We start from the raw sequence: 12,802 nt of genomic DNA, 5'->3' as shown, positions 1-12,802 counted from the left end.
TAAACCGCAGCACACCCGCAGCTGTCACTTTGGATGTGCTGCAAATCCGCGGGAAAGCAGGAGATTTAAAAAAGAAAAAAAGGCACTGCGCATGCACCGGGCACATCGGCCGAAGCGCCTGGACACATACGCCATGCTGAGGAAAGAAGATCTGTCCAGCACAGGGGAAACCTACGCTGGATCAGGAGTGGTAAGAAACTCTCTCTTTATGTCCATGGCTGTGGGCACACATGGATTCTGCTGCGAGATTCAGCAGTGGAATTTGTGCATGCAAATGGACATGAGGCCTAACTGTAGCAATAAAGAAATGAGTTTCATGCAATACTATGAGCTAAGTGTGGTCTTCTAGTCCTAACAGGTTGTAATGGTATGACTCAGTGACTGTCTAGGCCCACAGAATCACTGCAGGAACCTAGTCATGATTGATAGCTAGATTCATTCCCTAAGGCCTTGTTAACACGAGCGTGGTTTTAGCGCTCAAATAGCTCTTGCAAAAATCGTGTGAATGGGTGATTTCCAGCTATTAAGTTTCAAGTTTAATTAGCTGTCAAATTGCCCGTTCACATGATCGGAGGTGTGTGATGCGTGTTATCCAGCTCCCATAGGAGTCTATGGAAACTCTCACGCATCCTTTCTTTTCTTGCACCATGGACCTTAGATGCGAGCTTTGCAGTCACATGTCCTATCTTTGATAGGTGCGATTTTATATCTAAAATTCCTTCATCTGAACAGTTCTGTAGGAAACGCAGCAAATTTGCTGCGAAAAGAAAATGCTAGTGGGTAAAAGCCCTAATACAAGCTAATTTTAATGCTGATTGGTTGCATATTTTTCACAAACAATATGTGCTGTCTGGACATACTCTTACAGTTTTCTTAATGCATTATATGGTGTATTTAAAGGTGCTATTAAAAAATACAACTTGTTCTACTAAAAATGCCATTATATGGTTATGTTGGTGGAACAAAACAAAAAAAGTCAGTGGATAGCTACTACAGACTGAAGGGACTTTTCCCCAAATTCCTAGCCCTGTATTCCCTGATCCTGTCTGGTTGCATGTAACAAAATGTATAAAGTTATCATGTAAAAGGTGGGAGAGAGGGGAGAGCCCTGACATGTTCCATTTGATATTTTAAATGCAGGGGATGAATCTTCATTTATTTAAAGTCTGGTATAGGGTTGGGTGTATAAGATGAAGATGGCTTTAATCAATTTCAAGGGGAAGTTAAATTTATTAAGACCTCCCTCGTGAAAGTCCATTATACTCTATCATACACCTTTTCAGTATCTACCACTAGTAAAACAAGTGGGATCCTCTCTACTAGCGACAAAGCCTGCTTGTTTGTCTTGGACAAAGTTATACAACTCTGAGTATAAGGCTTGAAAGGTTGCAGCTATATCAGAAGTAGAATTGATTAAGGAGCCTGATTTGGCTGCAGCCGTGACATGTTTATATACTCCTTCGACTGCTGTGCAACCAATGTCCTGCTAGATGCCAGCACATACAGTATGTGACTACAAAACCGAAACGTGAAAAAAACAATGCCCACCTGGCCTGACGTGCGTTCAAGCACTTAGCGGACTCCAGATAAACCAGACTCTTATGGTCAGTGAGGACCGTAATAGTATGACGAGCGCCCTCTAAGAAATGTCTCCACTCATCAAATGCTAATTTTGTGGCCAATAATTCAGTTGCCAATACCATAGTTGCATTCTGTCTGATTAAACTTTCTGGAAAAGAATGCACAAGCTTGGAGACCAGGTCAGCCGGGAGATTCCTGCGCAAGAACTGCTCCCACACCATGCTTGGCATCCACTTCAATGATGAAGGGCGATCTAGCTCCGGCTGAGCCAACACCTGTGCTATGGAAAAAGCCCTCTTGAGAAGTGCAAAGGCCTCCACAGCCTCCCGCGACCAGGAATCCACTCTAGCCCCCTTCTTGGTCAAGTCATTCAAGGGTTTGGCCACCACCGAAAAGTTTTTAATGAATTTCTGATAGAGGTTTGCAAATCCCAAAAAGCGTTGTAACGCCCTTAAGTTGGTGGCTTGCACCCAATTGGTGATGGCCTTAACCTTGTCCGAGTCATTCGGATGGCCGATGAAGAAATGACATATCCCAGAAAGGCAATTTCCTGTACACCAAATAGGCATTTCTCCAACTTAGCATACAATTAATGGTCTCGAAGATGGGACAGCACGGTCCTTAAATGCCTCACATGACTCTCCCAATCAGGAGAGAATACCAGCATGTCATCCAAATAAACAATCATAAACGCGCCCAGAATGTCATGGAAAATGGTATTCATAAAACCTTGAAAAATAGCTTGCGCGTTACATAAACCGAATGGCATGACTAGACATTCAAAATGCCCCAAAGGTGTATTAAATGATGAGATTATAGGCTCCTCGGAGGTCTAATTTGGAGAACCAACAGGCCCCTACAACCTGGTTGAGGAGATCAGGGATCAGAGGCAAGGAGTACTGGTTTTTGATGGTTATCCTGTTCAAGGTTCTACAATCAATGCAGGCCCGGAGCCCACCATCCTTCTTTTCTACTAAAAATAATCCTGCCCCTGCGGGCGATTTAGAAGGACGTATATGTCCCTTGGCGAGGCTCTCAGTGATATACTCCTTCATAGCCTCGCGTTCAGGGACAGTTACATTATATATTCCCCCTTTAGGGATCTTGCTCCCGGGAATAAGATCGATCTTACAATCCCATTCCCAGTGCAGGGGTAATGTCTCAGAAAGTTGTTTGGAGAAGACATCAGAAAAACCCTCAATATACAGAAGTAACCCCTTCACCATACACTCTGTGGAGTACACCTGGACGGAGACCAAATGCTCACCACAACCTTGCCCCCACTGTACTAGTTCTGAGGTGGACCAATCAAACTGAGGGTTGTGCTGCCGGAGGCAGGGTAACCCATGGACCAAATTCATGGAAAGGCTCTCCTTCACCAGAAATAAGCACACCTCAGACTGTAGTGCCCCTACAGAAAAAACTAGTTCAGGAGTCATCTTACTGATTGACACCGCTGATAACAGGGTGGAATCGATACCCGAGACCCGCATGGGAGGCATAATTGGTTCCTGAACCAAAATTCCTTGCGCTCCTTCGGGGACAAGGAGCCCACTTCTATTGCTTCGACTTCATTGGTAGTTGGAGTCACGGGCAGATTCTTGGATCGGGTCACAGCCGGTTCGGTCTGTCTCTTGAGTCGGCCCCTAACACGATGGTCGGCCTTTACATCAATAGTGATAGCCTGTTCTAAGGTCTCGGGTTCCGGGTGCGACAACAACAGATCTTTAACTGACTCTGACAACCCAGTCAGAAACAAATCTTTCAGAGCACGGTCATTCCATCTAGACTCCACACAAAACTGCTGAAACTGAAAGCAGAACTCTTTTGCAGGATGACTACCCTGCCGAAGATCTAACAACTTGCTCACAGCATATCCCACTCTATCTGGCTCATCATATATCTGCTCGAGGGCCGCGAAAAAGGCATTGACCGATTGGTGGGGTGGTGAGTCGAGGAATAGCGAAAATGCCCAGTGTTGCGGGTCGCCTCTCAAGTATGAAATTACTATGCCCATCCTTTGGAACTCTGAACCTGACAAGAGGGGCGTAGTTCGAAAAATAACTTGCACGCTTCACGGAAGACAAAGAACGACTTACGGTCACCTGAAAACACGTCAGGTAGTGCAACCCTGCGTTCGACCCCCGAGTCCAAAACTGCAGCAATGGTGACTGGGGTACCAGCAGCGGTCTGCTCCTGATGCTGAACCCAGGCGGACAATTTTTGCACCAACCCAGTTAAGGTCTGCACCTGATTGGCAGAGGGCCACAACAGCCTCCATATCAGGGTTTAAACAGGAAGGTCTTAACAGGTTCCCAGAAACTGTATGGTCAGTGTTTCTGTTAGGGCTAGCCAGAGCAGATGGACAGGGACTCCCTATGCCAACCCTCTCCCGTGTCCCTACCTACTTGGCCCCCTGGGCTAAGCCCAAGGGCAGCAACTGGGTGACGTCCCTATGCTGCACTAGTGTCAGGGATCCCAGGAAAGAGTGACTGGGAGAATGACATGTGGGAACCTGAAAGTAACGGAGTAAACAGCAACCAGAAAATAGTCAAAACAGGCTGGGTCAGAATCAGAAAGCACATGCGCAGTACAGATGGATGAACCAGAGGCGAAGTCAGAGTCAAGCAGAAGTCAGAATACTAAAAGTCAGGTCAATGATAGGCGGGTGTCGGCAGAATGGAATCAAAACCAAACACTGGCAAAGAAGGACTGGCTGAGCAGGTGTATATGTAGAACAAGTCACATGACCACCAGGGGGAATCATGAAACCGTCTTCCCCCGGCAGTGCGCACTGACCAGAGTGCAGAGCGGCCAACTAGTAGGTGGGCGTGCCCGCACACTGCCGGCCGCTACGACCAACCACCAGAGTGGGGGAACCCCGGACAGAGACGCCAGCCCGGGCCCCTGCACCCCTGGTGGTAACCCCAATTCTAATTCATTCAATAAAAAGAGAAGTTTTTACACCACTTGGTCATTAGCAATATTTTACAACTTGGAGTGTTGTGGCATCATCGCCAGTCTTTTAATCCCATTTTCTCGCTCATCCACGCTCACCTAAGTGGTGCGTTACCTGGGCAGATGGGACCTCTATCACTGCTACCTTCATTCTATTTTTTACCACATTTGTAAATTTATTATCAACATGACCATACGGGCTTTGCTCCACCCTTCTCTTTTTTCTTTATCCTCAGCTGCATATTACTGTATATGGGACTTTACTGGACCAGGAGCCAGCAGAGACATCACAAGCCATGTGGGCAATGTCGTAGCACAGAAGATGATCATTGTCAGATAGGTGGATTTATATATAAAACACGTCTTTGGCAGTGTGGAAGGCAAACATTTGGTCAATTACCTTAATGAGCTTCGTGAAACACCAGAACTTTGGGTTGTTATTATTACTGTGTTCAGACTCAGCCTTATCATATAATATAAGTGTATAATGTAGGAACAGTAAATGTTGAAATAAAGTAAATTTGTCCAGATTAAATAAGGGTGAAAATCTTTATTATCTGTTGAGTTCATTCTTGTAGCTCAATTTCCCAATATAGTCTACATTATTGCTAACCAGTTTCAATGCCTTTTTTGAGAAATCACAGGCCTTGCACACAATAAATTCCCTGGATAGTAACTCAACAGCTATTATGCTCAGGCTCAAATTGCTATGACAATAATAAACTGCTGACCTTTTAATATGTGCAGTTTTATAGTTTTTTTCTGTGAAACAGGACACAAAAAGAAAGGTAAAGGATACATCTTATCTGAAACTCACCTCCTTTTGTGCAGCATGGGGTCACCATCTGCACCCTGGTAATGATCATGCTGTCATCTCAGCACCAACTTCTTTTCTTCTTGTATCTCTTCCAAGGCACAGCATGGATGCTGTAGTCATAGGCCCTGCATGGAGGGGCAGTGAAAACTTATTTCCCAGAATATCTGTAATAAATTCCAAACAAGCTAATAATAGATTTGATAGATGAACTGAATGTGCAGAGAGAGGAACAGAAAGTAAATGTAAACTACTGAACATAATGCAAGTTAAAAAAAAAGCAAAAAACAAGCAACCGAGGAATTCTGAGTAGGTCAAAAAAGGGAAACATAAATAAATATCTACATCTCTCTACATGATGCGTGATACTCCTCAATGAATGTTATTGTGACATTTATACCATTTGTACTCTGTGACACTAAGGGCTGATGCCCACGAGCGTTGCGGGATACGCCCGCAGATTTACGCCGTGAGAGTACCGAGATATAAACAACAAAATGCCTGCTGGTGATTGCGCGGATTTCCGCGGTCTCATTAATACTATATTAATGGAGACCTCCTGCGGCGTAAATCCGCGGCAAATAGAACATGCCGCAATTTATTTCTGGCAGTAGAGTTCTGCAGATGAGTATTTAACAGGCAAAAAGCTATTAGGTTCAATAAAACCTAACAGCTGCGGAATTTACATGTGTTTTTCGGCAGGGGGAAACGTGTAGCAATTCCTGTCCCTGGGCATTCACCCTAAGGGTGGAACTAAAAGGGTTTATAATTTTCACGTAATCGGTTATCGCACTTGACAGTCAAAATTCATTTTTAAAATAAAAATTCTTAGTAATTGAATGCTTAGCAATTAGTAATATGAATTAGTAACTTAATGGGTTACTGCAGCTGTAGTAAGTGATGGTATGGATTTTGTCTTATTACTCTGCACTGATCATACAGATCATTGCAGGCAGGGACATGTAACAAACTCAGGTGACAGTGGTGCTGTGGGTTCCTCTTGAATTCACACTATAAAACACACCAACATTTTGCAATATTTTTTTTTTTACTAAAAAGTAGATATGAGCGAGCACCAAAATGCTCGACTGCTCGTTACTCGAGTCGAACTTTCAGTGATGCTCGAGAGTTCGTTTCGAGTAACGAACCCCATTGAAGTCAATGGGCCACTCGAGCATTTTTGTATATGACTGGTGCTCCGCTAAAGTTTTCATTTGTGAAAATCTTAGCAAATCACCAAAGTCATGTAAAAAACACAGAAATGGATAGGGCAGGCGAGGAGCAACATGCAGGGCTGCATTTCGGGCTCCGAGGTCTCACTATTAAGCCACAATAGTGGCAAGAGTGAGACCCCCCCCCCCCCCCCGCACTGTCAGCATAACGATCGTTCTCCTCTGCCACTGATTGGCTCAGCTTAGCTGTCATTCAGCTGAGAGCTGCGCTGAGCCAATCAGAGGCAGCACTCACTCACCCATTCATGAATTCATGAATGGGTGTGAGTGAGAGCTGCCTCTGATTGGTCTGGCTGTGACCAATCAGAGGCAGCTCATTCAGCAGGCGGGGATTTTAAATCCCCGGCTGCTGAATACTACAGAGAGCAGTTCAGGAGAACTGCCAGCTGGCCGTGGCTGAACTCCGTCTTCCGGGACTAGGTGAGTATATATTTTTTTATTTTTATTTTTACACATTTCTGGATGAATTGCAGGGAAGGGCTTATATATTTAAGCCCCTCTCGAAAATTCATTGTGCGATCGCCGGCAGCCCATTGCTTTCAATGGAGCCGGCTGTATTGCCGGCTCCATTGAATTCAATGGGCTAACATTGTTCTGCCAGGACAAGGTGAGTATATATTTTGTTTTTTACTTTTTACACATTTCTGGATGAATTTCAGGTAAGGGCTTATATTTTTAAGCCCTTCCCCGAAATTCATCCCGCGCTAGCCGGCAGCCCATTGCTTTCAATGGAGCCGGCTGTATTGCCGGCTCCATTGAATTCAATGGTCAGTGCTCGTTTAATCGAGACGAGCACCGCGTGGTGCTCGTCTCGAGTAACGAGCATCTCGAGCACCCTAATATTCGAACGAGCATCAAGCTCGGACGAGTATGCTCGCTCATCTCTACTAAAAAGTATTTGTTATAGTCAAAAAGATTATACTTTACCTGAGTCTTCCTTTATCCTGTATTCTTAATTTTTAAAGGTAGTAGGTTAAAGTTTCTGAGCATACAGTATTTATAAACCAATCAGACATAGCATTAAAACGTATTATATAAAGTGGGACTGCCTCACCCTGCCAAATCAGCTGTAAGGAGAATTTATGTGTTTATCAAAGAGAAGATGATCCCAGATCTCGTGCAGAAGTCTGGACCCAGGAGAAATACAAATCACACCAGTCTGTGCGGTATCAGATGATTTCTACTTTATTCTAAGGTGTATGCAGTTTATATATCATAAATGACATCACAAGAAAAGTATATATCTCCAAGATTAATAAAAATACATAATAGACTAAAACCAAAATGATTAACATAAGTTACACCTTTTAAGGTGTTACTATAACATACAATGAAACCGTTAGGAATTCAGTGCAAAGGAATGCAAGGGGGGTTTAGGAGACTGTCTTATTTCCTGTCTGTCCCATCAGTACCATGCACCGCATGGGTGATCTAGGAGACTGTCTTATCTCCTGCATGCATGGCTATAGAAGGGTTTCGTTTAACCCCTTCACTACTTATACTAGCATCATGCTATATATTTCTAGTCTACAATGCAATAAAAGGACAATTAACTGATACATTGATCTACAATTTCTTTAACATCAGCTCTAACCTGTTGAGGCACGGACTTCACAGGACCTTGAAAATTTCCAGTGGTATCTGGTATCAATACATAAGCAGCAGATTATTTAAGCCCCGTAAGTTGCGAAGTGGGGCCCTCATGGATCGGACTTTTTTCTCTAGCACATCTCATAGATCCTCGATTGAATTGAGAAATGGATAATTTGAAAGCAAAGTCAATACTCGTTTTGCTTTGTTCCTCAAACCATTCTCAAAAATCTTTGCAGCGTGACAGGGAGCATTATCTTGCTGAAAAGAGTTCACTGCTATTAGGGAATGCAATAATATGAAGGAATATGCTTGGTCTGCAGCAATGTTTAAGTAGGCAAAAAGTGTCCAAGTGACAGTCACATGACTACTGGGATCCAAGGTTTCCATGTAGAACTCTGTCCAGAGCATCACACTACCTATTTCTAGTTTGCCTTCTTACCATTATTCAGGTATTTCTCTATGGTCCACTTAAAATAATCACAAGCTAATGTTAAGTTTGGATGTGCAAAAGGTCAGCATATGCACTGTAGCTGGTCTGGGGCTATGCAGCAGCTTTATAAACAGCAAGCTGCAAAGCACTGTGTGTTCTGTCACTCATTTATCTATCACAGACCCTTTCCAATCCAATTTCCCTGCCATCTGTACACTCCCCAGCTCTTATTTATTTTTTGTTGGGAAACCGGGGTTGGATTCCTTAGAATTACTCAACAGAAAAACAGAAAAATGATATCATGATGATTTTTTTTTTTTTTTTGAAAATTAAATGTGAGTTATGAGTGTTTCACATCAAGGAGATAATTTGTAATAATCCTGTAAATGTATGTATATTGACATAACATACATTTGTAAGACTCTATTAAGTTCTAATTTCTTTATTATCTATCAATCATTAGAAAAATTAGAAATTAATTTAGTTTTAATATGTTAATTAGAAATGAATAGAGAATGCAGGACAGCTCTACAATGTCAGAGGCTGTTCTGCATATGTGTATTACACTATGCAGGAAAGCACAGTCTTGATCCCGAAGACTGTTCTGCATATGTGTATTATGCAGCACAACCTCCAACACGGGATCTGCGCTATTTTGCATAGTGTAATATTCATATGCAGAACAGCATCCAACATCGGAGAGCTGTCCTGCCTGGTGTTAGAAATGGGTTGGAACTCGCCTGACATCAGAGCTATGCAGGGAAATCTGAATGTCGGATGACATCTAGTACTGGATTTGAAATGGTTAATCTTTTTTAAGACAGGATAACCAATCTATACTACAGCTGCTCTTCTGAGGAATTGCACCAATGTGGGTTTGTCTTTGCTCCCCATGTACATAAATGAGTAGTGGGCACTCCTGGACCCTGTTGCTGGTTCACCAATTGTTCTTAATTGGAACATTTTGGATAGGTACTAACCAATACATGCTGGGATCACCCCACAAAACCTGTCTTTTTGAAGATGCTCTGACCCAGTCTTCTATAGGTCACAAATCACTCAAATATTTACAATTGTAATGTCTCTGCTTCCAACATATCAGTTTCAAGAACTGCCTAGTATATTAAAACCTTGACAGGTGCCATTGTAATGACATGCTAGTTCTGAAACCGGAAATACTGTGTAACTGCACACACGGAACACCAAAGAGACAGTGAACTGTGTACTAGACTCACAGACAGACATAATGTAAGGAATGACAAAGCACTCACACTGCATACCTGCACCCGTAACCAAATGGAATAGCTATCATAAGTACAAGGTATTAGTTAGTGGATTGGCCAAGTCATTTAAGCTCGCAAGCCCACTTCAAGGGTCCTTGTTGTCTCATGGTTCCCTATTCTAATGAGACAACATTCACATGACACCTGCCTGCAAGCAGATCAATTGTCTTGATAAGGTCGGCCCAGCACCAGAACCTCAGGACCTAACTCGCCCAGAGATGGTAAAAGATCCACAGCAGGACAGGACCCAGTTGACACCAACACAGAAGGGATAGCATGCAACACAGAACAGAACTGCTCATATTTAATGTCTGGCCAATTGCACATACCCACCAAACACAATGCTATTCACACACATATACATTGAACAAGCCTGTTCATACCTGATGTCTGGCCAACCACACAGACACTGAACACAACACTGTTCACACCTATACACACACACACACACACAACATAACAGGCATGCAAGAAAAGAAAGCCCTAGGGGTGTCAAACTCATTTTCACCGAGGGCCACATCAGCCTTATGGTTACCTTCAAAGGGCCGATTGTAAGACAGTATAGTTAGGGCTTGTTCACAGAAACGTATTGGCGTACATAATATGCAGTGAATAGAAGCCATTGATTTATGATGCATATTTTCACAAAGCATGACCTATTTTGTTGCGTACTACACAGCGCAATAGCCCATTGAAGTAAATGGGCCGCGCAAATACGTGGTGAATGCGCAGGAAACCTATGTATTCACTGCATATTTGCGCACCATTTCAGTGGGCCCATTTGCGTTCTCTTTTGCGTGCCCAAATATGCAGGCATAAGCGATTTTCGATTGTGCAAATACACAGAATATTTGTGCAACCAAACTACGATTACGCCCATGGGAACGAGGTCTAATAGTGACCACTATAGTGGTCGCAGTAGTAATAGTGTCCGCTATAGTGGTCGCAGTAGTAATAGTGACCCCTATAGTGGTCGCAGTAGTCATAGTGACTCTCATAGTTGCCCCAGTAAAAATAGTGACCCTCATAGTGGCCCCAGTAAAAATAGTGACCCCCATAGTGGGCCAATTAGTAATAGCGACCCCCACAGTGGCCCCCATAGTAATAATATTAACTCCCTCAGAAGTAATAACATTAACTCCCTCACAGTAATACTGTGGCCCCCACAGTAATATTATCCTCCTAAGCAATAATATTATCCCCCTCAGCAATATTAACCCTCCATAGTAATATTAACCCCCCTCAGTAATATTATCCCCCTCAGCAATAATATTATCCCCCTCAGCAATATTACCCCCCCCTATAGTAATATTAACCCCCCTCAGTAATATTATCCCCATTAGTAATATTAATCCCCCTCAGTAGTAGTAACTCCACAGTAATATTATCCCCCTCAGCAATAATAATATCCCCCTCAGCAATATTAACCCCGCCATAGTAATATTAACCCCCCTCAGTATTATTATCGCCATCAGTAATATTAACTCCATAGCAATATTAACCCTCCTCGGTAATATTAACCCCCTATAGTAATATTAACCCCCTCAGTAATATTAACCCCCATAGTAATATTAACCCCCCTCAGTAATATTAACCTCCACAGTAATATTAACCACTTTCAGTAATATTAACTCTCCAAGTAATATTAACCCCCTTAGTATTATTAAACCTCCTCAGTATTATTAACCCCCATAGCAATATTAACCCCACTCAGTAATATTAAACTCCTTCAGTAATAATATTATCCCCATCAGCAATATTAACCCCACAGAGTACTATTAACCCCCAAAGTAATATTAACCCCTCACAGTAATATTTACCCCCTTCATTAATATTAACCACCCCTCAGTAATATTAACCCCCCCTCAGTAATATTAACCCCCCCTCAGTAATATTAAACCCCCTCAGTAATAATAGTTCCCCCCCAACCCATATACTCACCTCCTCCTTGCTCTCATCGCCGCTCCCCCTCTGCTCGTGCTGAGCCCGGATGCACTCTGAGTCCTCTCCTGCGGAACTGAGGAGCAGGGGACTCAGGGGAGGAGGATTCCGGCTGCACACTGACGTCAGAGTGTGCGCCGGGATCAGCGCCAACAGCGTAATTACCAGCGGTGATGAGCGGCCATCGGCACGCCGTGGGCCACATAAAATGAGGCAGCGGGCGGGATTCGGCCCGCAGACCTTGTGTTTGACACCTGTGCCCTAGAGTGAAGAGATACCAGCTGGAGATTGGCTGGTAGGAGAAGTCCACACCCAGCCAACACAATTATTCCACACCTGTGAAGGTGTGCTCCAGGAAACTTGTAGAACAACAGATCCCAGCAGCACAAACCTGACATTTACATTTCTTAGTGTTAAACTTCATTTACCACTTTTCTTCCCAATCCCCCAATTTATCCAGATCCATTTGCAACCACATTCTGTCCTCTCTTGTGTTAATTACTTTGCATTGTTTTGTATCATCTGCAAATATTAAATTTTTTGCCGTGAAATCCTTCTACTAGGTCATCAATTAGTATATTAAAAAGAATAGGGCCCAATACTGAGCCCTCTGTTATCCTACTAGTATTGGTGACCCTATCAGAGTATGTGCCATTAATAACCCCCCCCCCCTCTGCTTTCTTTTTTTTTTAACTTTGTGTTATTGAACACTCAATGAATGTGATATTCAAGTACATTCCATATATCATCATTGGTATTCTGACAATAAATTCAGTTACATAGTACTCATTTGTTTCTTGTTGTCATTTACAACTTCTTGTGTCTGTTGTATGTATCCCATACACCATTGTTATAGCAATAGAACCTTTTTCCATCTGTATATGATGAATAAACAATAAACAGTGAACCAGTCTGCATCAATATTTGTTTGCTTTTCATGACTATAAAGTGGCATTGATGCTAATGTAGA

The sequence above is a fragment of the Eleutherodactylus coqui genome, chromosome 1, assembly GCF_035609145.1.
Source record: "Eleutherodactylus coqui strain aEleCoq1 chromosome 1, aEleCoq1.hap1, whole genome shotgun sequence".
NCBI lineage: Eukaryota > Metazoa > Chordata > Amphibia > Anura > Eleutherodactylidae > Eleutherodactylus > Eleutherodactylus coqui.
This window is presented reverse-complemented; position numbering follows the sequence as displayed.